This window comes from Trachemys scripta, chromosome 20 (assembly GCF_013100865.1).
Source record: "Trachemys scripta elegans isolate TJP31775 chromosome 20, CAS_Tse_1.0, whole genome shotgun sequence".
NCBI lineage: Eukaryota > Metazoa > Chordata > Testudines > Emydidae > Trachemys > Trachemys scripta.
Window position 1 is genome coordinate 2,906,431 of NC_048317.1, and position 23,447 is coordinate 2,929,877.

Sequence of the window (23,447 nt, forward strand, 5' to 3'; positions counted from 1 at the left end):
CTGGGCAGTTCTGTTTTATTACATTAGCAAATAACAAAAAAAAACGTGTAGTTTGCTTATACTATAGAAAGCACCCAAAATGAAGTACATGCTGCCTACAGAAAGGCAATTCCTTGCCCAAACAGCTCACAACCTAATTATAATTTAATAAGTTCAATGCCAGAAAATAAGTCAGTTTTAGCAACAACTGTTAAACTTTACTTTATTTGCTTAAACTAGCCTTCATTTCATTTTCAGTAAAGATAAAATGCATTCTCCTTTAACATATTTGTACTCTACGAATCTGAACTCCAATAGCATGCTAAACAGAAAACCAAAGAAACAGTTGTTTTTAAGTACAAACTGTACTATGAATAATTAAGCAGTGGCAGCCACTTGCCTAAACAGGGAATTAACAAAACTTCAGAGTAATAATTTGAAACTTCATTTTCTTTGAAAACAGCAACTTTCCAATGTCCAAATTACAGACTTAAACGACTTATATTGCTTCAACTCATCTAGCCCTTGCCCACAGCCACAAAGCTGCATCGTTATCATTTGAAGATCACTTACTGTTGGTTGCCACAACTCCCCAACCTATATTTTCCAAAAAGGAGTCAGGGTTCTATACTGCTGACATGAGTGGAAATGCAGCTGTTCAGTGCCTTCTGAAAACATTCAGTTTGCCAACTTGGTAACTACCTGCAACAACAGGCTTTGGGATTCAACAACTGACTACTAGCAGAGGGAGAAGTGTGATCTTGATTAGACTCCTGGTCCCTATTTTTGGTGCTGTTACTGACTCTTCATCTGATCTTAGACAAGTCACTTACACTCTGTACTTCAAGTTAGCATCTGTAAAAAGTGGTGACACTTGCGTGCCTTCCAGGGAGGTGGCAGGAGAGGCAGGAATCAGAGATGTACTTTGCATCTGTATAGTATTTTGGGATCCTGGAATGGAAGGTGATGTAGGAGTTTAAGGTATTAGCTCAAATTAGGGGCATGGAATAAGAATCAGGTTATTATAAAACAGAATAGCCAGCTACTATCATATTAAGTATGTTTTATAGCATGTTATTTTTCAAGTTAATAATAATCAATCCATGTCCAGTGTGACTGGAGTAGATCAAATTGCATGAGAAACACAAATACTGAAAAACAAGGCAGACCTCTCTCTATCTACACCAGACATGAGCTACTAGAATAATCTAACACAAGCAAAACCAAAATAAACCATGTCCCTAGCACGTTCTCTTGTATGCAGGTACTACAAACTTACTGAAAACTGCTCCAAAGCAACATTGTAGCATCATGACTTTCCTGCTGTCTTTACATTTTTAATATGTACATTTGGCAAAGAAATGAGAAGGGGCACTCTTTCCCCTTCCACTCTAGTGCCCAAGTGGGATATTTTTCATACTATGCATTAACTCCCTGAATAAAAGAAACAACAGTCCAATGTTCATTTATCACTTGCACCTGTCATATCTACTGTATGGCCATTTGAGAATCAAACTCAGAGTGATAATCAAATATCTAGGGGTAGGTCTACATTACGAGGCTAAGTCGACCTCAGTTACACAACTCCATCTCAGTGCAAGGAGTAAGATCTGCCAGTTTGATTAAAGAAAAACATTATGGGAACAGTTTTTGACAAGCTTGAATATCTATAATAATAATAATAATAATAATAATAAAAAATGAAGGATGAAAATGATACGGTCTTACTTCAGTATCCTAGACAGATGTTAAATTTAATGACACAAAGCCAATTAAAGTCGCTGTTCTAAACGAACAGTCCAGCCTCATTAAAAAAAAGGATTATATCTGCTATGTGTGACAACTGCATAAAAGTTATTTACCAGCAGCGTCACTCTGCGACTCTGATAAGGTAACAGCAAAACTCGTCTGAAATGCAAAAGGCATAGCTAACTACGTCAATGTTACTTCTCTCTGTCAAGTGTACAAAAAATGTTTAAATCTTACAGAACACTGAAAGCACCTTTTGGTTTTGTTACTTCAGAAAATGAAGTCTCAGTATTATTTTACTTTTCTAGTAGGTTTTTACTTCTTAAGTCAAGGCTCAACCTTGCAATGGAAACCATGCAGGCAGAATCCCATGAAGTCAGCAGGAAGGACCACTCACGCACATTCCGCCGTAGTACTGGGCGCTCACATAATTAAATAACCTTTCATTCAGAGTCCACCATCTTCATTAAGGCCTGGTCTACACTTAAAAATTAGATCAACCTAGCTCCGTTGCACAGGGCTGTGAAAAATTTCACGCTCCGAGTGCTATAGTTAGGTCAACATAACCCCCATTGTCAACGCAGCTAGGTCAATGGAAGAATTCTTCCACTGACGTAACTACCATCTCTCAACGAGATGGATTAACATCACCAGCAAAATGCCTTCCCTCGACACAGGATGCATTTACACTATAGTGGCATAGCTGCAGTCCTGCAGCTGTGCCACTGTAGCACTTGCAGTGCAGACATAGCAAAAAAGACTGCATGGATCAACATAAGCCTGAACACTTTTAACACTCGTTACTAAAAAAGTGACATTATTCAGAAGCGTGTGCATGTGGGGGGGCGGGGTGGGGAATATTGATGATGATGGGCGATCACTCGTTACCGAGTATGATCATCTTCCATGGGAGTTATGGGTCCTCAGGTGGCTGACAAGGCCAATCCTTGAACCACAAGTTCTATTCCAAGGAGGGCAGATGTTTTCAGGCTCAGCAGGAGGCTGTTGACCATGACTGGGAGCCAGTCTCTCCTTCCTCCTGCACCTCTTGTCCTCTTCAGCTTGTCGGGGAGCAAGTTCAAAATACAGGGGACCATCACTTAAGACGTCACCCATTTTAAGCAATCCTGGGCAAGTGGGGGTGTGGGGTGGAGAATATTAGGCACCTTAGCAACGACAGAATTCAAAAGCCAAACTAGAAAGGAGGAATTTAAAAATGGTTTGAGTTTTTCAGTGAATCCAAAGTAAAAGAAAAAGGGTATTGCGGATAATGACTTACTGGTGTATGAAAGCTCAAGACAGAAAATGATATCTACATACTCAAAATTATTTATTACAAGAATTTTCTAAGAAGATAACCATACAAGTCTGTTGAAGTTTCAAACATATCCCAGATTAGTCCGTTTTTAAATTTTATTATTCTGTAGAGAATTTTATGTTTTTAATCACAACACAACCTGTCCATTTAGCAACATTAAAGCAGACTTTGCTTTTTATTTTCACTGGGAGCTTTCACAGAAAACAGAACACTGCAATTCCCTTTTATAGATCAGAATAAAAGCAAAATGCTGGGTACTTAATGGAGATTAATGAGAGAAATCAGAGTACAGTACACAGAATATCAGTGGTTTAAAATAACTTCACCTGCCCTACCATCTTGAAAGGGAACCTTCCTGGACAACACGGCCACTTTAACTCATGCCAAATTTGCTTTGAAAACAAGGTTCTAATTACTTGACTACTGCAAGGAGACACTAGCTTTGTCAAATATAGCTCCGCTTACCCTAGTTTCTATTCACTTTCAGAGACTGACTCTTCCCATATGAAACTCCAAACATGTTGTAACTAACCTAACTTTTAAGAGAGGTGTAATGGCATCAAGCTGTCAAAAATTTGGTTCACAGCATGGTAGAAAACTTATTTACAGATATTTTGTAAGAAAATGTTTTACCCTACTGCAAGCAAGGGGGCAACTTAAGTATATTTTTCAAGTCTGTTACACAGTATTATATAGAGTTTTTTTAAGCAGCAGCACCAAGGAGCCTCAAAAAAATTGCATTATGAATTTACATGGTGCTCTGAGGAATTGCTTGGTCAGTATTCTAGAGATCCTAGAACAGCAGCTCTTCCAGATTATAAAAGCTATAAAGCTATTCTGTTTTTTGTCTGAATTAACAGTGTGGGATACTCCCTATGATACAGACACAGCAACATTGGGGTCCCATCCAAGTGTATTCTAAAACAATGAAATATGAAATGACAGAATAAATCTATTTTATTGACATTAAATATGTTTATTCTCTTCATGTAACATTGGGACAGAACAAGCTATGTATTTGTTAACCAGCCTGAAGCACCATTCCCCCAGTACGTGAAATTACAAGGATAGAAACATTTAGTCAATTGAGTTTGCTGGACACGGTCTAATACTTGTTACTTTACATTACACAACAAATATAACAATTGTTTCATGCAGAATGAAAAAAAGCACACTTGAACAAAACCAGTACAATTCAGGGATCGCACCCACTTAAAAAAATGTCTGCTCCTCTTTTTAATTTAACTCCTGATTCTACTAAAAAAATCACCTATTTTGTGATATGTATTTTCTAAAGACAGAGCACTAGTGATTTTTCCAGCAATTACACTGCATTTGAAAAATGGAACTATGAAATTAGCAGAAGCCTCCTAAGGAGTAAATGTCACGCAGTGCAATTTCTTATTCTAGGACATCAATTGTTTGTTTTGCAACAGATGTGTCACTGCTGAGCAATGCCGTTATGCATAACCAGTGGAAAGTACTGATTTGGAAAAGTTACCATAGAAAGCAGCAGCAATCCTTAAAAATTACAGTCTTATTTCATTTTACACGTACAGGCACAGTGAGAATATACATGCTTTCAAGCTTACATGAAATGCAGAACATACAGCCTCCAGCAATAGTTTGCTGCATAGCAGTAAAAATCACATAATGTATAATTTATGGTTTGATAACTTCCTGGTACAAGATTATATGGTGTACTAGATGTAGCTAAGCTTTCTAAAATTGAACTTCTGTTTCTAAGGTTAAGTATTTGCTGTCTCTGATACCATGAATCAATGTCATGGCATAGCAAGAATTTAGGTATCATACATTTTTATCATGAAGCAAAGGGGTAGCCCCTATTTTGACATTTGAAGAACATCCAAAAGTATAAATACATAATTATTAATTATAAAATATAAAGTATGTATAGTGTCAGTCTCAAGAAGTCAATTAACCGAAGATCACTCATATTCCAACAACAAATACTTACTATGCACTGCAACTCTGTTTATCCAACACTCTCTTTTTACACAGAGTGGTGTTTGGGAGCATTGTGCTTCTGGTGGTGCCAGATGTCCTGACCACTCAATTGTCAAAGATCACCTGTTGCCTTCCCCCAAGCATAGAGACCTTCACTCTAAATTCCAGTTTAGGTATTCCATCTAACTATTGCTTCACTTGGCTACAACAGCCATCACAAGCTGTCTTACTGGATGTATAATGCTGACAGCTAATAGCTAATGCATTCTATCCCAAAGGTAGCTTGCAAAATGCTGTTAAAAGCACTTACCCTTTCAACAATAGTATTTCTTCTTAATCTGGGTTCGAAATATGGATATTAGCATCTCCCCATGATGTTTGGCATGGTGCCCCAGGCTAAAAAAATCAATGTAAGGCTAATTTAAAGTCCTGTCCACCTGAATACTGCTAGCCCATACTGTACAGACAGATTTCAGCTCATCTTTCAGGAAAGAAGAAAATGGTGGTTAATTCTATTTTATCAGCTGTGTAGAATTAAAAAAAAATATCAGCTCCTGAAAGCTAAACCAGCATTTGAGTATCCAATTTCACCAACTGTTTAAAGGTTCTGCAATACACAAAATTTCTGGAAAAGAGGCCAAAACAGCATGCAAAATCTCTAACTGAGAAGTAAGAAATTATTAGAATATGATGACCCATGCAGAAGAACTGGTGAAACCCCAAGAACTTATCTGAACTGGCATCTCTTAAAACTGCCCTGAATGGGAAAAAGGAGGGGGAACATGTTCTGGTTAAACTCTAGACACAAAGTGAGAAGTACAGAGACCTCCCTGGGAAGGGCAAATTATAATCCCATTTACCCAATCACTTGGTTGTAATTAAGGATATGATTTGGTCACGGAGGTCATGGATTCTGTGACTTTAACAGATCTCCATGTCAGCCCTGGGCGGCAGGGCTTTGGCTCTGCCTTCAGTCCCACTGTGACCGTATGATACCCTGATTTGTCCCTTCCCCCCCATGACTGTTCTGTGAATTTTACCCGAAAAAATTGTATCCATGTTTGTAATATACCCAGAATGTTGGTTGTAAACACCAAATGAGGGCAGACTGATACTCCAAAGTCAAATTTACATAAGAAAACTGAACAAAAAACAAAAAACCCTAAACACTAGTTTAAAAAAAAAAATGGCTGTCATTTTTATAATGTTCCTTTTAAAAACAGTGTCCTAGTTATCATAAGCCAGTTGGGAATGTCCTTTAGATTTTAAAACGTTTTTTTCACTTGTTACCATAAAAGAAATATGAACAGCCAACAGAATAGAAACATAATGGTGTTTCTCTTGCTGCTGCAGCAACCAAAAAAAACTGTTCCTAGTGCCAAGCTGACCCAAACAAAGGAAAAACATAGACAACTAAAAAACATGGGGATGGGAAGGAGGAGATGTTTGCCAAGCAAAAAACTCTCAAAAGGGCGTGACAAACAATGGAGAGTGAAAAAATAATTAAAACCTATAAATTTCACGGATTGCTGGAAAACAAATTTGCATCCAAGGTATGACAAATACAAAAGATGAGTTTCACAAAGGAATGCTTTATAACAAAAAAAACCCACAACATATTTTAAAGAATATAAATCAAAATCTTTAAATTACCCAAAAGTATGATCCATACGTTACACCACTAGTTTTAATCAATGCCATTTTATGTATCAGATGTCAGTCCCCTAAAAAGAGCTTTCTAAACATACATCAGAAAACAATTGCAGAGTCAGGAAAAATACTTGCTGGCTTTTACTCTCAAGTCAACAGTTCTCCCTCCATGCTACCTAGTTACATTTTCTATTTCCCACACAAATTACCCCCCTTTTTTGCCCTCACATAGTTTACCCCCACACTGGAAAACAATTATTTCTGCAACTGACATAAGCCACTTATAAAGCTTACAGGTTTTCTAATATTTTGCAGTAATGGAGCATCTCAACACCATCAGGTGGTGATGTATTATCCCCATTTTATATATGGGGGATACTGAAGTTTGAAGAGGTCAATCAACTTGCCCAAGGTAACAGAGCAAGTCAGTGGCTGATCTGCCAATAGAACTCAGGTATTCCAACACCAAGTCCTGTGTTTTAACAAGACTACCCTTCCTAAACATACATCACACCCCACTAATAGTTTATGATCTAATTTCAGGAGTTGTAACTGTGTTTCCATTAGATAGCCACAGCTCACGTTTACAAAGAAACTCCACGTAGCCATTTCACAGATAGGTTTTGGAATCAAACATGTGGAATATCATACAAATCTCATTGAGAGCGAGTCCCTAATGCATAATAAAGTGGATGATGAAACAACACATCAAGGGATGCAGTTCATACATTTATTTTAGAATGGAAGAAAATGATCATGAATGCTTATGGATCAATATCCTAATAGATAAAGCACAAGATGGGGTATTAATTGGTGTTTGCTACAGACCATCAAATCACACCTGAGAAATGCATAAACAGAGGAATCTTGAGTAGCAGCAGAGAGGTTATTTTACCTCAGTATTTTGAACTGGTGTGACTGTTGCTGGAATACTATGCCCAGTTCTAGTATCCACAATTCAAGAATGGGGTTGATAAACTGGAGAGGGTTCAGAGAAGAACCACGAGAATGGATTAAAGGATTAAAAAACATGCCTTATAGTGACAGACACAAGGAGCCCAATCTATTTAGCTTAACAAAGAAGGTTAAGGAGTGACTTGATTCCAGTCTATAAATACCTATGTGGGGAACAAACATTTGATAATGGGTTCTTCAAACTAGCAGCGAAAGGTAAAACAGGATCCAATGGCTGGAAGTTGAAGCTAGAGAAATTCAGACTGGAAATAAAGTGTAAATTTTTGAGAGAGGGTAATTACCCATTAGAAAAATTTACCAAGAGTCATGGTGAATTCATGCAATCTAGGAACTGGGAACTTTTTGCAGTTTTCCCCATCTCTGATATGAAGGAAAGATTGGCTGCTTGATGCAAGTGTCTCTACTGAAGCAAAAAGCTTGATTGTATTCCTTGATCCATCTTTAATTTTCTTGGAAAACCTGGTTTCAAGTTGCATTCTGTATTTTAGTCTCCTGGCATAGATATTCAGCAATGCAACCATAGAGAAGTAGAGTTTAAATATAACCTCTCCAAAGTATGAATTGACAATCTGCAAGACATTTTACTTTCTGGGAGGGGACCCCAAAACACCACCCTGAGTGATATTTATCTGATGACAGTGTTTGCTTTTCTAGTATTCCCAGATATACTTTTCTATAGTCTGGATTGCTGAAATTCTCCAATACTATTGACATAAATCAAGCTATGTATGTGACTGAAGACCAAAATACTCGATAGCAAGACATTATGGCTCCAGGTCAAAGCACTTTTCCAAACAGAACAAATAAATTAATCAGAAATATTAGCTTTCCAAATAATTCCACTAGCTATAAATTAATCAATGTCTCCAACTCTGGTGCTAGTTACTTTACTACTAAACTGAATTTATAAATCACACGGCGTAAGAAGCCTTAGACTTCCATTAAAGTCATTAAATAATTTGGATCCCAAACATGCCAATTACATCCAACAGAAAACCTTGATCAGGTATCCAGAACATTTGGATATTTGTAATAAGAAGCTGGAGACCTGGATTTTCTGTTACAACAGTAAAAATGAACAAAGGAAAAGTTTCCACAAAATACAGAGAAAAAATGGATTTTGCAGACATGACTTTTTTTTTTTTTTCTCAAATGCACGCAAAGGAACAGAGGTGAATGAATGAGAACACCCACCAAAATTTCTCATTTCAAAACTAAATGATAGTTTCCTCATAGTGATGTCCTGCTAATACTGAGTAGCTGTTAGTGACTTGTGCATTTGTAGAAGCAGTTGGAGATCCATTAATCCTGTTTAGATTTCACTCCACAAAAGGAGCAGGAAATGCTCCAAAAAGTTCCCCTTTGCTTTGCATAACAAAACTACTCACCAATCAGTTCATAGAAAGGAAGACCAGACTCATATGCATAATTCAAGTTATTGTGCTACTTTCTATGTAGCCAAAGAAGAACAAATTGTGTGCCTGCCAATGAAGTTTCCAACCCCCACACGTCACTAATTCCAGTGTAGTCTGGAAACCAGCAGACTCCACATACTAATCTCATTTACCTCATTAAAACTGCACAACTTTACATGCAAAACTTTGGAAGTCATGTTTCCAAAGAAATAGTGAGTAATGCTAAAAACTGAATCCCAGTCCCTTTGGGGTCTTTTCTGATGCATAACATGAACAATTACAGCCAATATTGAATAATTAAGACCCTTTAGACATTTAGCCTACTATGAACCCAGACAGCTTTTATTGACAAGCTGCAAAACCAGATCAGATGTTTATTCCCAAGAAGTGTTTTGATTGCTTATTTGAACCTTGACTAACTCCCACTGTTCCCAGCAGAAAAACAAAATGGTTTTAGATTGTGACAGATACGGCAATTCCCTGTAATATTTCAGTAAGGTCATCCAAGGATAAGTTTAAGTATCTTTGGGATCACTTGTATTAAATGGTTTATTTATTATTGTGGTCTGGGATTGTATATAACCTCTTAAAATGGGGACATGTGACAGAAGTGAGACCTGAGGGGTCAAAGGAATATATGGAAAATGTACCAAACAAAAACTGACTTGGGACAATATGTGTGAAAATGGATTATCTTGGGAAGTCTGAGGAGAGGTTAATGCAAATTGCCCATCTTCGGTTATGCAAAATGCAAGCCTTTTGAAGCTCCCTCCTAAGGGGTTATTGCTTGCTGATCATCCGTTACATGAGACCAAGATCAAAGGCCCAAAATGTATAAAGGAAAGACTGAACTATTCACAGGTTTCATAGTAGCAGCCCTGTTAGTCTGTATCCGCGAAAAGAACAGGAGTACTTGTGGCACCTTAGAGACTAACAAATTTATTAGAGCATAAGCTTTTGTGGGCTACATCACTTATGCTCTAATAAATCTGTTAGTCTCTAAGGTGCCACAAGTACTCCTGTTCTTTTTTTGAACTATTCACAGTTGTTCTGGTTCTGAATCAGACAGCTATGAATTTGTAGCCATGGGGAAAATCCAGTTACAGGTTTTGAAGGACTGACACCCACTAGAGCCCAAGGTTGGATCTGGAGTTACCTCTGGTAAGGTTTTTAGCATGTGTGTAGGTTCTTTTATTGGTTTTAATATGTTTTCTCTGAAATGTTGCCACCTTAAGAATAAACATGCTTCCTTAAAGGGCTGCGTGGTAACTTGTAACTGCTAGCAATTATGCTGTTTATAGCCTTTGGAGAGAAAGCAAAGCACAGAGGCTGGTCAATTTAGGCAGCTGGCTACATGGAGATCTCATAGCATAGGCTGGGAACTGTGCAGCATGGAAAAACCCCAGTCAGGAGGGTGGGTCACGCAGGTATCAACTCAAAAGAGATGATGTCTGAGGAGCCAGGATGCTAAAGTGGGTGCCCTTGGTGGACCACAGGGGGTAAAAACAGAGGTGCAGTTGCCCTGAACTGTGCACTGGTTATCTTTTCATGATGTAGTCCTACACTACATATTTAAGATTATGGCCTATCACGACAGAATATACCATACTCATGTTTTGCTAGATTGTAGCACAGCTGTTCTAGAATATAGGTCATTTATTACATTTTTACATACTTCATTTCCCACCCCCCTTGAGCTAGAGGAAAACTGACCCCACTCCAGACACTGTCCCGCTACTATTTTACAGCACTCTTTATAAAACCCACTCTAATAGTGAAAGAAGGGACACATTTGCTGATAGCTTTCTTGCTGCAACTCTCTTTCAGCCCACTGCTTCCATCCATCGAAGTGCTCTTGTATTCTCAAAAGTGACTGCCTAAAAATGAGATTGTGCAGTTCCATGTGCTGCTCCTGGGTTATAGTGTTTCAGAGTCAAGATGAGTTCTTCTTGGCTCATGCATAGACACCAGTGATAAAAATTCTCTGCATCTGAAACTTAGTATAATTCAGTGGATGATGCATGAGCCAAGAGAGACTCCAGGTCACTCTCCCAAAGATGTACTAGCTCTCTAGGACTAGCCGAAGGAGGAAAAGAAATCAGATATGTTTTTTATAAGAACTGTGTACATATACATGTATCTGTATCTATCTTTTATTTTAGATATTTACAGGGCACCTATCCCTCTGACTCAGAAAATAGGAAACAACTCTTAATTAAGATGTCCATTTTTGAGAATTTTGTTTGTTAGTTTGTTTACTTAGTTCAGAATCAAGAAGGCAAGAGGGATAACAGGATCACTGAATGGCAATGCAGCAGAGGCTGTCAAGCAAGGATGGCATGGTATTTACCAGAGGTGTTTTTTACCAAGAAAAACATGGTCTCTTCTACCCCAGGAAAATCTAGTTAGTACCAGTTTAAGGTATTTTCTATTCAAAAAACGGTTTCATTAATACACATCACATTACACTTAGCTTTAGTTATAAACTCAAATTGTGATTACATAAGGCAGTTGATACACAGATTAATTTAGGGTTGTACAAATAAAAAAACAAAACTGCAGAGGATGTAATATTACATATATTACATAATATTTATGGTAAGTATAATACTGAACACTGGAATGTCTGCATATATTCTGGTTCGGTATTTTCTCACGGAAATTATACACGTCATGATTCTTATTTCAGTATTATATAAACAAAAGACAAAAAACATTCAATTATATGAAAACAACAATGCAGAGTTGCAGCATTAAGCAATCAGAAGCACGCGGAGTTGCAGATCCCAGTCCAGATCCATTTGTCCATGCAGCATTCTGTAGCAGACGACCAACTCTGATGCAGTGAATAGGCCAAGCCTATTCCGCAGTTTTGAATGGACGTAACCATAGTTTGAAAAGATTTGCTGTATGCCTGCTGAACTTGCTGGACACTGACGCAATTATTTTTCCCAGTTTAAGGCAGGTTTAATCTGGTATTTACCCGCGTCTTGTCCTAAACTAGCTTTTCCTTGGAAATTGCCAACCCAGCTGTCGAGAGATTATTTCCTTATTGGTGTGATAGGCTCAATGAGTAGAGAAGATAGGAATAGTGTTTGCAGTTAATTTTTATTCCCTCTAACAGAAGAACAATTGTAACTTCCATGTAGTGATGATTTAAAATACCCAAGTTGTCCCATTTCAGGCAGTGAGATATTCACATTATCTAAACTGGCCATGCAGGACTCTCCAAAGTTCTACCTATTCAAAATGATTATTTACATTAATGGTTTGCTTGGTTTTGCCTTCAGTGAGGTTCTGGTATCAGTTCCACACCCCTTATCATACCTTTTAAGTGCACATATTATTTGCAAACATGTTACATTTGAAAACTGACCTGACAGAAGACTGTATTTACATACCTTGTGCAAGTCTATTAACTGTGGTTCTTAGCTCTTAAACACCTGGTCTTTGTCGCAAATGGTTAAACTCTCCCCCAGTTTCTAAACAAAAGAAATCATGTATCAGCAAGCATGTAGGTTTACTGGGATAAGAAAGATTGACTAAACTCAGTAGTCTTTCTCCCCTGCACTCCTCCCCACAAAGTACCAAAAAGTTTCAAATATTCAATTGCATCAGCAAAGTAGTTAAAGCCCTAAGTCAGCAAGTGATCACAACTATGACACTATACAAACAATAAATAATAAATTAGGTTAGTTGCCAATGTATTTTATATTTGTTGCACACAAATAGGAATTGGTTCTCTTAATAACAGATCTAGTTCTCTTGGGGACAGAATTTAAACATGAGAAGCAAGGAGCAAAAAAGCAATGCTTCCATGTTCACAGTACGAAACCCAGGGGCTTATTCACTAAGATTAGTAGTTTGTTGCCCTTCTCACAGCAGAAACTGAAGTGAAATACAAATGAGAACAAGTTTGACACACACCCTGGCTGTCTCTGGAAACTACAGCTCCCCTCTTCTTATAGCCACATTACCACCGTAAATAACAAAGGAATGATCAAAGTGGCTGGGAGCCAGAGCTACCGGCTGACATGTGGGGGCAGGGAGAGACCAGGTGGGTCCTCTGTACATCCCCCCTCCCCAGAAATAGTGAGGCCTCTTTGAAATGGCCAGGAGAATTTTTTTTATTTTACTTTATTAATTACAACCAGAGAGAGGCCAAGTGTCATATATGGAGTGGGCAGGGATGAAGGAGGGCACTTGGGTTGAATAAGGGCTGAGAAGGAGATTGACTAGTAGCTGAACTGAGGGAGGATGGGTGAAAAAGGCTTATGGAGTGACAAGTGACGAGAAATGGCCCTGTAAGGTCTGCCAAGTTGTTTGTTGTCAGTTTTTGTTTGTTTGTCTTATCATTTAGGCCCTTATCTTCATGGCCCTGTTTTCTATGTTTGTACAGCCTTGCATAAGGGAGCCCTCAACCTTGGTCGGGGCCTACAGGGACTACCAGAACACAAATATTTCCCTCTTCCATGTACAGCAATAGTGCACTGTGTATTGAGGGATGTGGTGTGACAGTACACTAGGGCTGTTGTAATGAAAAGTGCAGGGCGATCATTATTATAGTGAAAATAATCTACAAATTTCCCACACATCAGGTACCAGTTAATATCCCTTTATACGGCCGTGAAACTATACAACGTTGAAACTTGATAATGGGCTATGCAAATTATCCACAGCAGATAACTGAAAATAAGATCCTAGCATACATGCAGACAGCTATAAGAGCTGAAATCAAAATGTATGTTACTAGTTGGTACACAAGCCTAAGGGGAAAAACCACACACACACTTGACTCATTACATGGAGAAGCCAGAATGGAAGTTCGTTCTCAGAAAAAGGTATTCCTGAGAACAATCCCAGCAACTGCCAGTCATCCCTTCACAATGCTGCATCATTCTAGGACAAAGTTACATGGCTCTACTGACGCTGCCCAGAACGGTCAGCGCACCATAAATGATTTGCTACGCAGCCTGCATATTCTCATATTTGAAGAGGCTTGAATTTTTCTGAACCTGTTCATTTTTACAGAAAAGAAAATGCCATTGAAAGACTACTGAAAAAAAAAAATCAAATGTTGTCTCACTGAGATTAATGTGCTCCGCCCATCACTACCCAATACTTTAGTATTCTCTGAATTGCCACTGTGTTCTATAAAACAGCAGCTTCCCGTTACCATGGAGTGAAACCATGCAAACATGCCAGTGAAAAAGTAATCCCATGTTGTTATCACTGTTTATAGCTCCAATATTACAAAGTGAAAAAAGTAGAAATTCAAAGCTTTCTCACGGCTAGTAGCAGTGATCACCTTCATTACCCTGCCCCTCTTTTTCAGATGCAATAATGCTCTTCACCAAAGGAAAGAATGCAGAAAGACCTTTCCCAGCATAAGAGACCCAGGGAGTTAGACTGAAGTAGTCACCCAGAGAACCTTCAAAATGGCAGATATTTCTCTCCAGCCACCACTTCAGAGACTAACAGAACAGAGTAGGCCAAGATGAGCTGCTGTAGGCACTTAAATGTGCTTTCATCCTCATTCAGGGATCTGCCGTCAAAATGTACAGGCCAATTTCTAAAATCACCCCACACACGGCTGCTGAGTGGTGAAACCAGTCGGTCTATCTTTGCTGAAGGAAGGACTCTAGCAATATGTCTCCAAGTGTGCAGTATGTTTGAAGGACACACACATACTGACTGCAAGGAATGCCACCATGGCTGTAATGGCTACAATTAACTCATGAGACACTGCAAACAGTTATCTTCCAAATATTTTCTAGTGAGTCACAGTACCTTTTGAAACCTACTGCTATTAAATCTATCTCAGGGCTTGGCTACACTGGTGCTTTACAGCACTGCAACTTTCTCACTCAGGGGTATGAAAAAACACCCCCCTGAGCACAGCAAGTTACAGCGCTGTAAAGCGCCAGTGTAAACAGTGCCCCAGCGCTGAGAGCTGCGCTGCCAGCGCTGTAAGCTAATCCCCTCCTGAAGGTGGAGTACCTGCAGCGCTGGGAGGGCTCTTTACATATAAATGTAAAGCAAAAATATTCTCTCGCACACATGCAACAACCCTCCCTGTCACCATCATAACTAATGTTGAAACAAAAGAGTCAGATGACCACACACATTTTCTGTACCAGGCAACTATTCTCTGCACCCGCAGATATTAAATACAGCTCAAAGTAACCTAACTTTTCCAGCTATGGACAAGCATTAAGGATATGCGGCTGCTTAAACAATTATTAAGTTTTAACAAGCCAAACCGTCATTCTGTAAAGACAAAACCAGAAGAACTGAAAATCCAGCAACTGGCCACTATTATTTTACACAGCTGGTAGTGAGAGTGGACAAGGAATGCCATGACCAAAAACACCCTCAGACTTCATCTGTACACCTAGATGCTTACATGGCCTCCAACAGCATACTTTCTTTTACACTACATAAAATGAAATCTCTTTATGTGAACGGGTGCAACTCCATTGACTTTAGTGGAGTTGCACCTGCTTTATGAGAGTGGCAAATTTCACTCAATCCATTTTGTTTCCTACTAACATCCTTGAGAGTCTGACCACAATCAAAGGACATCCACTTCTTTATCTAGGTACCAAATTTCAAAACGCCTAACTGGTAATAAACATTCAGAACACAGCTCTAATTTAACCTGAAAGGCTGATTGCTTGATTTTAAAATGGAATTTGCAAAACTATTTGAATTAACCAAGCTTGATTATGCTGATAAGCCTCAATAGCCTTTGTGCCAAACTGAGTGGTACTAAAGCACTATAATACAGGCTATGCACGTTTCATTTAGAAACACCCATATCACAGAACAGCTCCACTAAAGCAATTCAAATTAAAAAAATTAGCAAGGGGCCTGCTTCACCATATAGGCAAGGCTGCCATGAGGCATGTTTAAATTTGAGTCTCAAGCTCCCAAAACTGACAGTGCATACAGCTCAAGGACTACGTCTCACACACTACTCAAGCAATCCTCCTTCTACACAATGCTGGTTATCCAAGAAAGGGTTGCCACAATGCCCTGGGGCTTGTCCAGGATAGGGCAGAAACATAGGACAGGTAAAGTAATTTAGAGATGAGGGTGATTTCAAAGGTAAGATGAGCAGAAATTGCAAAGCATATCTCAGCATGATCATAGACAAGACTTCTACAACGACTTGAGTAAAGTACAGAGCACCAAGTTTGGCCACACGTAAGCAGGGTGGATTTGATTTAAATCACTAGTCAGGAAGACTCGATTTAATCATGGATTTCTAAATAAAAGTGCATTCTTGTTGGTTGTTATAACCTTAATACATATTCTTCACAAGTCAGAGATGGATGTAGGTTTCATTTTTAGAAGGTACACACTATACATTTTTAAGTGATTTATTTTGAAAACTTTTCAGATTAGTTTTACAGCTATATCAGAAAATGAATGATTGTTTGGTTATTTCATTTACCAAAGGTAACTGAAGCAGATATTTATGAAGTCATTGGGAGTTGAACTATCTCCAATTCAACAGGTTAATCATTAATATTTGGAGGATTTTCTTGCCATGCTGTATTAGGAGGAGAACACCACCAGACAGCCATTTAAATTGTTTTATTTAACTAAAACAACAACATTATGTATTCTGGATTTTTTTCTTCAACAGCAAACATAATATTTTAACAAAACAAGCATATGAATTTTTGAATTTAAACATTCAAGTTTTTTAAAATCAGGTTTGTTTTTGTTAAAATTGTTTTTAAACTAAAATAGTTAAATGAAATATTTAAAAAAAACACCCACACCAAAGATAAATCAACTATCAGCCAGGTCAACATGAGAAACTTAAATATTGGCTTCTTCAGCTAACTCAGTCATCTTCACCTTCATTTTCCTGTTTGTTCATAATCTGGAAAAGAAAAACAAGCTCTCCTGCTTTTTCAGGTCCCAAATGATTTCTCAATTTGGAATGAATTAGTCCAAAGGAAGAAAATATTCTTTCTATACCAGCAGAAGCTACTGCTGTTAAAAATGAGATTATCACTTCAACAGTCTCTGAATCCAAGTGCTTAAGTGATTTCCACCAGTTCACTGGTGTGGCTTTCTTTAAATCATCATCATCAAACATATATTTCTTGAATGGTTCTTATTCCAAAACTGGGTCTCTTTTACGGCCTGCTGCCATTATAGGTTTTCCCTTTTAGCGAGTGAATGGTATGGTAGATCTCAAATCAATGAAGGCTACACTCAGAAAGACCTCAAAACTTCTGGAATATGCGGCTCAAACGGTTTCACTTTTATCTCCCTCCCTTCTCACATTTATCTCCAGACTTCTTCTCTTTGTCCAGATCTATTCCGCCCCCAACAATCTTCTATTCATTCAACTTTTTGAAACTTTGCACTTTTAGAGAGAGATAAGGGATTGACTCTTGTGTACACAAATTTGCAGAGGACAATGGGGTTGAGGTCTGTTATTTCTCACCTCTATATAATTTATTAATTTAAAAGCATTTTTGCTGTTAACAAGCATAGTATCTCCGGAGACACAAATCCACAGTTTGGGAACTGCAAAACTAAGCATCTCTGATGGCATCTTCTAGACTGAGCACTGAGCCTCATTGTGTAGATAGAAAGCTTAACCTAAATAATCTATACAGAAACCCCTGGAACCCTTTAAGATTGGATCCCTAATTCATGAACTATTGGAACTCATTTACAAAACTTTTCTTAAAAATTACATGAATATATTGCCTTCTACTATAGAATTAGAATTTATAATCCCTATTCCATGATGAGATATCTTTGAGCTATAATGTATCTTAATTAAAACTCTTTAGATAGGTTTTTTCCTCAAAGAGCATTTTATCAAAAAAATCTGATTTAAATTAAAAAAAATCAGATTTTTTTTTTAAATCATTGATTTTTATCCACCCTGCACATAAATTAGAACTTGTACCTGATGGTTGCCAATACACAGCCAGCCACTGACTACCAGATAGCTCAGGAACACATTAGGCATCAAATATTTTACAAAGGCACTAGATGGGGAGTGATATGAGCCCATATTTACAAGCTAAGATTTGGTCTCCTTGCAGAGAGTTGGATGGTGAATAAAAACACAGGGCTATGAACAGGAAGAGAGAGAGCTTGGCAAAATGTTTCTGCACTGTCATTCTGCCTTCAGAACAGCAATTACCCATTCCTCAAGCCTGCTACTCCTTCCCATAAGAAAGGTGTACACCCAAGGCTACCAGGAAATCACTCTGGCTGCCCAGGCATGCCAGCTTGGGTTTTCCCATTAGCATGTGATAAGACCTTCTGCATCTTCACTGTTTACTACATGCTGTACAGCACTGCAGTGGAACAATCACTTTTCCTCCTCCTGCAGAGAGAAACCCAGGATGAAGACAGAGCTATATAATACCACAACTATTAGTCCAGAGCCGTAGAACATTCTCCCTTCAGTGCAGGGAGAATTACTCCTCGTAAGTTAATGACACGTTCTTAATCTTAAAGGATCGGAAAAGATTTGTTAAGAGATAAATAAATACAGTGACTCAAGATATTAAAACTATCAATATGTTTCAAAAATTGACCAAGGTCACTGATCCCTCTGGTTTGAGATAATAGTCTCATAACCAACAGTGTCTATAATGGCATTCTCCAAAACTTTTTGAGACAGCTCTTTTCCCTTGGCTTTCAGCACAGTGTCTTCTGTATCTGGCAAAAGAGAGACCAGCACTATTTTTTGTACTACTGTAGATATGCTGGAACAGAAGGAAATACAGATTCCAAGAAAAGCTGAACTATGGCAAGGCACTGGAAACTCCTTGAGGTATTCTGTGCCTCAAAAATATACATTTTACATGACTCTCCAGAATAACTATCTTGCTTCATATGCCTTTCCAATTGACCTTATATCAGAGCAGGTGACAATGCCTCTCATTACTCAGCCCTTTCCCCACACTGCTTTGCTTTCTGCCAGTGGATTAGTTCTTGCCTGTTCTATCTCAGATATCACTAAGGTGCCTTTCATTGTGATATTTAAGCACTTAGATGGTCACTAAGGGTACGTCTACACATACCGGAGGGTCCGGCGGCAGGCAATCGATGTTCTGGGATCGATTTATCGCGTCTGGTTAAGACGCGATAAATCGATCCCGGATTGATAACGGAAGTGCTCGCCGTCGACACCGGTACTCCAGCTCGCCGAGAGGAGTACGCGGCATCGACGGGGGAGCCTCCCTGCCGCGTCTGAACCCGCGGTAAATTCGGACTAAGGTACTTCGAATTCAGCTATGTTATTAACGTAGCTGAATTTGCGTACCTTAGTCCGAAGTGGGGGCTTAGTGGGGACCAGGCCAAAAAGAAGGAATCAGATTCCTTCAGCAAATTCTGATGGCCTAAGATTTACAAGCCAACTGTTGAGAAATACATCCTTTTCCTGGACTGCAAAGAGGGTCAGAATTCATAGCAACAAATAGGACAAACAGAAGCCCTCTCCTAATACCAGCATCTGACTAATGAGATGGCTATACACAGCATGCCTTAACACTATAATGAACCTACTGTCTTACTAGGTACATATATTACGGTTATCACCATAAGCATGCACAGTAGCTCCCTGATTTTGGTGCCAGAAAAAAAAGTAACTGCCTTTGCCAAACAATAATGTGAGGAAAAGCACATAAGAAGAGCATAGGCATTGCATCTGCTGTTGTGACTCAATGTTCACTCCAACAAGCACTCTGTTTTGGCACTTCCACAAAGACTGAAGCAGATACAAAGTGAGGCAGAGGACCCTCTCCCTGCTTTTAATGATCTACGTTAGCATACAGCACCCATCACTGTCGTGTCTTGGCACTGGCACAAGTTGGTCAGTTTTATGAAGTGGGCAAACTGTTGTAGTCTCATAATCTATTATGTCACAAAGTACTTTGCTCCTTGTTCTATTCAGTGAGTTTGCCCATAATGTTTCTCTCTGAGTAGAAACACAGTTTTCCTGGGGGTTATCAGAAGATTCATGCTGGAATATCTGTCTCCTATCCCAGCAGAAGTCTAATGAGAAATGATGCTATACAAAGCACTTGCAAACCTCAAGCTCCTGAGCCTATAAACAGTTATCTGGGCCCATAAAGCAAACAAATACCCCATAAGAAAGAGTCACTGAGGTGGCATGAATCTTCAGTACCTGCCATATTCAGAGCAGCATTCCTTCTGAGCTTGCCCAGCAGAGTGGTGGTCATATCACCTTCAACTTAAGGGAACACTAAGAGGCTTAGCAGATGGCAAGAGTGATAACAAAGCCCATATTAGGCACTTGTCACTTAGGAATGGGTTAAATATATATCATTTATTATATTTAGATGAAGGGTAAAGGTACTGGCCTCAGCTTTGAGGAGCATCAAGTTCCAGGTCTAAATTACATGAGTGAGCCCAGTTACACAGGACTCCAGCTTGTCTTATATTTTTTACAGGTTACATTAAATACGTTTCCCAAAATAATCCTAATAGTCATTATGAAGTAAAACTTTGCCATTTCTAAAAGCAAAAACCAATGATTTAGAAGCCGGATAGTCAGACAGCCTAGTGACGACATACTGCACTGCTGGAGAATCCAGCTTAGTGTCCTAGCTCATTTCATACCTTGAATAACAATGTCCAGAAGGGAAGCAGATTTAGTCTTTGGGCAAAGCAAGCAATGTCTCTTCCAGTTTATCAAAAAGTGACCTAGATGGTCTTAGATAAAAATCTAGTCCATTTTAGTCCTCCTATACAGAAGATAGGAGTATGATTATGAGACTTACAACAAAATAGTGTCATTTACAGTAAAATTCCAATGCAACCACCACATTCTCTGCAGTTTTATAGATCCTTAACTTGTAAACATGGCAGGGAAAAGTCAAAGGATAAATATTATATTAGAGACAGGTGAGGTAGTATCTTTTACTGGACCAACTGCTGTTGGAGAGAAAAAGCTTTCAAGCTACACAGAAGACCAAAGGAAGAGCTCTGTGTAGCTTGAAAGCTGGTCTCTCTCACCAACAGCAGTTGGTCCAATAAAAGACATTACCTCGCCCACCTTGTCTCTCTAAACAATAGGTTACTAAATTATTCTGAGGAACCCCATTTTCTCAAGGGACTGGAAGTGGAATACACAGCATTTCACATCCAGGTCACCAGGAGTCCTTTATCAGATGTTCATACAGTGACTAGCACAACCTGGTTGTGGCCTTCAGATTATACTGCAGTATACCTGTTAAATAATTTAACATTTTAATAACATTACATTGGCACTGACTAAATATTATCTTCTGGGATTTGGAGGGATATACGCAAAGGGAGACAGATCTTCTAGAAAAGTAGTTTCTCAACCTTTTTGGGCTCAGGACCAATTTATAAATGTTGATAGCCTATCACAACCCAGTAAACAGGCTGGGGGTGGGGAGGATGAGAGGTGTCAGGTTGCAGATCCCATCCCACCCCATACTGCCCCTGTAGTGGCAGTTCTGGTTCTGAAGGGCTGGCTGGACTTGGCTTGCAACTCCAGGCACTGCAACATCTGGGGTTGCAGCACCACTCAAATTGGGCTCCGCTGGCCCCCATTGTCATGATGGCAGCCCAGTCCAACCAGCCCTGTGGGACCAGAGACACGGCAGCCATCACGTCACACTATGAAACATTCTGGTGACCCAATTTCAGGTCACAACCCATGGGCTGAGAACCCCTGCTCTAGAACAGTTCAAGCCCCATCCACACTGGCTGAGCAAAGAGTGTTATAACCCATGAACCATAAACACTAAACAGGGCACACGTGGGCCATTGCGCTTGCCCTCTTTCCCAACAATAAGGACGGCAACTTGGTTCTCCCCCACCCCCCCATAGGCTGCAGGCTCCCATTTCACGGCCTGGGTCTGCCCAGAGCGGGGCAGCTGGGCTGAAGGTAGCGATCTCTCCGCGGGTCACGGCTACACACCAGGCCCACGGGGGACAGCCACAGCAAGCGGATTTCTTGGGCCTAATCTCCGCTCGCATGTTGCCGATGTAAGCCCCGGCGCCGATGCCGTTACGGCAACCGGACCGTGCGTGGGCCCGTATCACCCGCTTCCCGCGGGGCTCAGACCTTGGCCGGAAAAGGAGCAGCCCGCTCAGCACAGGCCCGGCGCGCACTGCCCGGGGCCCGCCTCCCTCGCGCAGGGCCCACGCAAGGCGGAGGCTGGAGCTCGGGGTCAGCAGGGCCTTGCCCGTGGGCCGAGCCCGGGCCCGCGATCCCCGGGGGGGGGGAGGGGCGGAGACGGCCGAGGGGACACAGGGGGCCCGCCCCACGCGCGAGCTGCCCGCCCGGGGCCGGGCCCAGCGGCCGGGTAACGCGGGCCGAGCCGCGCGCGCAGGCCGGGCCCTAGGCCGGGATCGGCGGGACTCTCCCCTCAGGGCCGGGCCCGCGCGCGGCTCCGCCTTGACGCGCTGGGGCGCTGCGGGCCCGATGCCGCACAAGGGCTGAGGGGAGGCGCTAGGCCCGTTCACTCACCGGCTCCTGCTGAACCCGCGGCCTCCGCTGCTGCTGCGACCGCGCCGCTTCGCCTCCTACGACGCCGCCTCACAGGCCCCGGCTCCCGCCTGCCGCGTGGGCTGCTGGGAGACGCAGTCCCCGAGCGGCCTCCGCCCATTGGCCGCAGCGGCGGAGGGGACTACAACGCCCGGCAGGCCCCGCGCGGGGGCCGGCCTCCTCCGCAGCACGCGCCGCACGTAGAACGGAGGGGGTGGTGCTTCGGGCGGGGTCAAAGGTCCCCTCACTGGGAATGGGGCCTCATGGGGGAGGGGGGTCAACTCCCCCTGGGGGTGGGCCCAGGTTGGGGGGTTAGAGCCCCTGGCTGGGGCTGGGGTCAGGGTGGCTAACCTGGATCCTGAATTGGGCAGTGAGAAAGATTTTAAAAAGAAATCATAGGTGCTGCTTGGAACCGTGGCCATTAAAATCCTTTCAGCCAGAAGAGTGGCTCTTTCCCTCGGCGCCAGGACTTTACCGTCTCTCGCTTCCGACAAAGCCTTGTGCCCGTTCTGTGTCAGGGTTTCTGAAACCTCTACATGCGATGGGGAGGGGCTGACCCCCAGGACTTGGGAAGATTCATACTGGTGAATAGTATCAGGGGGTAGCCGTGTTAGTCTGTAGCCACAAAAACAACAAGGAGTCCGGTGGCACCTTAAAGACTTAACAGATTTATTTGGGCACAAGCTCTCATGGGTAAAAAACCCACTTCTTCAGATGCATCCACCCACTATGAATGGATCTGGAGACTCAGCAAGAGGCATAGACCCTTCTGCAGGGCCTGGGGACCTATGGAATCATCGGTGTTAGAGGGACATCATGAAGCCTATACTCTACTTCTAGCCAGTACTGGGTTAAATTC

The 23,447-nt window shown here is 40.8% G+C and overlaps 1 protein-coding gene across 5 annotated transcripts in view; it reads right to left on the reverse strand.

Annotated features, from left to right (window-relative positions):
• THRAP3 (thyroid hormone receptor associated protein 3) overlaps positions 1–22,708 on the reverse strand; it is a 67,609-nt gene extending 44,901 nt beyond the window's left edge. For 3 of the 5 annotated variants that reach the window (XM_034754158.1, XM_034754159.1, XM_034754161.1), the window contains exons 1-2: positions 22,571–22,708; positions 12,456–12,536 (exon numbers count right to left, since the gene is read on the reverse strand). The gene's annotated coding sequence lies outside the window, so the exon portion shown is untranslated. The remainder of the gene's footprint in view (positions 1–12,455; positions 12,537–22,570) is intronic. The other 2 variants (XM_034754162.1, XM_034754164.1) reach the window with 1 other exon arrangement.
• Positions 22,709–23,447: the final 739 nt, after the last annotated feature.